Raw genomic sequence first — 3,496 nt, forward strand, 5'->3', positions numbered from 1 at the left:
TGGGGGGGGGGGGGAGGGAGCCCCAGGGTCCAGGGGAGGTGTCCCCGGCGCCGCCCAGTTCCTGCCCTTCCTCGGCCCTCGGTCTCCTCTCCAAAGCCAGCTGGGCTCCTCCATCCCAAGAAGTGACTGATTGGATAAGATGTGCCATCAACTTACCTTAAGTAAAAACACCCAACTCTCGAAATAAACGTCCATTGTAGGATGCAGCCCTGTTTCGTGTTAAAATACAAAGATGGGTTTTAGAACAAAGGAGGGCATTTCACTTACCTTGAGGAACCCAGACATTTTGTGTGTGTTAGTGTGCGTTGTGTGTGCACGTGCGTGTATGCAAATTAAAATGGAAGCTTTCAGTATTTTTTAAAAAACTGCATTCGGTTGATGGCACCGATGTCAGGTAGGGCGTGATCAAGCCTTCTGCTTCCTGGACTATGGCTGGAGAAGGGAGGCACAGGACAGTTGCCAAGCCAGGCAGGTGACCAGTCCCAGCTGCCAGGAGGCTCCGCAGCGGACCTAGCGCCTGGCCATCGGGGCCGCTGTGCAGCCGCAGCCCGTGTCCCGTCCACGTGACTCTGTGCGTTTTAGCAGCCTGGTGCCAGGCGTTTCCGTGGGCCTTTGACTGCGTTCTGGCCCCAGAGGCCCTGTAACTTCAAGGGCTGGTTCTTGGAGAGGAGGCCACCCCCCCACCCCCCGGGGAACTGAGCCGGGCCACACCACAGCGGGTCAGAACAGGACCACTTTGGTAAGGGGCTCCTGGGCGGACGCTGATGGGCGCTCCATCCCCATCCTGTGGGGTGTGACAGGCGGGGTGGCTGAGGTCTTCCTCGCGCGGGTGAGCACGTCACTGTCGCGACCAGACAGAAGGTTTCTGTTAAAAACTCCAAATTGTTTTAAGGAATCAACTTCCCACACTTACACGCAAGCTACAAATCCGAGGGGGGGATGGTACCCTAGTCAGGTGACGTTGGGGACAAGGGAAGCCGATGTGTGCCTGCCCGTCCTGGGCCCTGTAGAGGGCGACAGCACAACAGCTGTGTCCCCCACACACACGTCAGGAAGCGTGCATGCGCGCACGCGCGCGCGCACACACACACACACACGGACTTCGTCTGCACTGACAGTAGTGAGGCAGGAGAGTTAGCTTCCCAAAGCCCTTCGACAGGCTGAAGGTTTCTGTCTGTGGGAAATTCACTTTCCGATTCAATCTTTCAGGGGCACCTGGGCAGCTCAGTCGGTTGAGCGGCTGACTTTGGCCCAGATCACGATCTCAGGGTTCGTGAGTTCGAGCCCCGTGTCGGGCTCTCTGCTCTCAGCCCGGAGCTGCTTTGGATCCTTCGTCTCCCCCTCTTCTGGAGAAGCCCAGGGACGCACGTGCGGCATGAGGTGGGAAATGCAGGAGGGGCGCAGAGGGCATCAACAGTACGTGTGGGAAAGTCAAGTTCACTATCAGGTCTGTCATCAAAGACCCGACTTTAGGACCAGTCAAGGGCCTGTGTGTGTGTGGTCACACAAATCCCGGGGTGCGGGGCCGCGCGATGCTGGGCTGCAAAGGCAGATGGGGGGGCAGCACTCGGACACCGGCGGCGGCAAGGAAACGCCAACAGTGTGAAAACACTTGGAAAATGGTTTAATGATGTTTTACAACAGAAACGAACTGTACAGTTACAGTAAGTTTAATATATATATAAAAATTACAGCAGACAAATCCATCTACACAAAATCTACCATTTCATTCTGACTCACTGTCACCTACGCAATCTCTCCCAAGCCTACAGCCCCGGCGGAGGCCCCGGGAGGGGGAATCATATAAAGGGCACTTTTTAAAGAGACAGCACCGCTCATATTCCCCACCACCTCCTCAGGCCTCGGAGGCACATCAGCTAATTCCCCAAAGTGGAAAGTTGCTTGTGTTTTGGGTTTTCAAAATCAAGAAACCGTGTGTTTCCCAGGGGCCCCGGTAACAAGGTCCCCCGAAATCCAGGTTATCATCAGATTCTTACAGAACATTCCTATGGGAGGGGAAACGGCTAACCGGGCACTCTGGGGCAGTGAGGCGACACAGCAGCCACCAGGCTGGAGGTCACCTAAGGAGAAATGCAAAAAGACTCCCAATCAACTACTCAGAAATTGTCACTGCCTCATTAGAGCTGCTGGACAATTTTGGAAAGAATCATTTACACCACATCTTAAGTTTCCACAAAAGAGAACTCAAAACTCACATTTTAAACTTAAGTACATAAAACAAAGTTTTGGGAGGCTAAGGGGCCAGTCCCCCCTTATGACCTTCCCTTGACAACAGTGGAAAAACACCCCTGAATCAATATTTAAAAAAAAAAAAAAGAAAGAAAGAAAGAAGAAAAGAAAAGAAAAAGGAAGAAAAGAAAAGGTGGCGGTGGTGGTGGTGGGGGCTAGTTAAGATATTTAAAGACAAAGAGGAAAGAAAAAACAACATCTTTAGGAAAACACGATCACTGTCTCTTTAAAACAAAACAAAATCCCAGTTGGGAACAGTAATCAGCAAATATGCAATCCAAATTGAACCTGGTGGAAGTTTATTACTGAATATTATGTACACTCAGAGCTTTTTCATTTTCTTTTTTATTATGAACACCTAGGCAGTGAAAACTGTTAATACATACATAGACACACCCAAAACATACAAAAATACTATTATTTCAAACTACTAAGAATAGGACAGTTCAGTTATTTTCATGCTATGACTTTAAGAGCATTACACTGAAACAAACAAGAAGTTAAACGACATTTTCTTTTTTTTAATATCCCAGAAATATACCAAAATATACATCTAAGCTTTGGAATTACTGAGGTTACACTAATGCAAGTGCTGGGTAATCGTACTTAATACGCAAGTCTAAGGTTCTGCAGGAAAGAAATCATCTTTGGTATCTGCATCAGGCTAATATTATTAACATTTGGATTTTGCTTTGGGATAGAGCTTGTACGACCCTAGAACCAAATACCCCCCCGCCCCCAATCAACTGAGATTAAAAAGATCCATGTAAAAAGTTCCTTCATTTGCAACCCCCCCACCCCCACCCCGAGTTAAAAAGTCACAGGCATCTACCTAGCACAAAGGTTGTGAAATACAATGCATAGTTGCAGTGGTGCTGCAGAAAGGAAACCGACTACGTCAGGAGAAAGGAAAAGCTCGATAATCATTCTGCATGTTTTCTCACAAACAGGGTGGCCACTTCCGAGCAGTTCCAGGTCAGGAAAAGAGAAAAGGCTCGGAAGGGCACCTCGGCGTGTACTCACTGTCATGACCCCAGAGGTCCAAGTACCCAGCAGAGCAGCCAGTCCTGCACCAGTGTCTTCAACGTCCCCCCCGCTCTGTGGGTCTGGCGGTCCGAGCCCCCCGTGCTAAGGCCCTGTGGTGGCCGTGGCGGCTGTGGGGCAGATCGGCACGGTGATGGCGGCTTTTTAAAATTGTTTTTTGGAAAAATCGGAAATGCCAATGTGTTCCACGGCGCTGGCCCGG

Source organism: Crocuta crocuta, unplaced genomic scaffold (genome assembly GCF_008692635.1).
Source record: "Crocuta crocuta isolate KB4526 unplaced genomic scaffold, BGI_CrCroc_1.0 scaffold243, whole genome shotgun sequence".
Classification (NCBI taxonomy): Eukaryota; Metazoa; Chordata; class Mammalia; order Carnivora; family Hyaenidae; genus Crocuta; species Crocuta crocuta.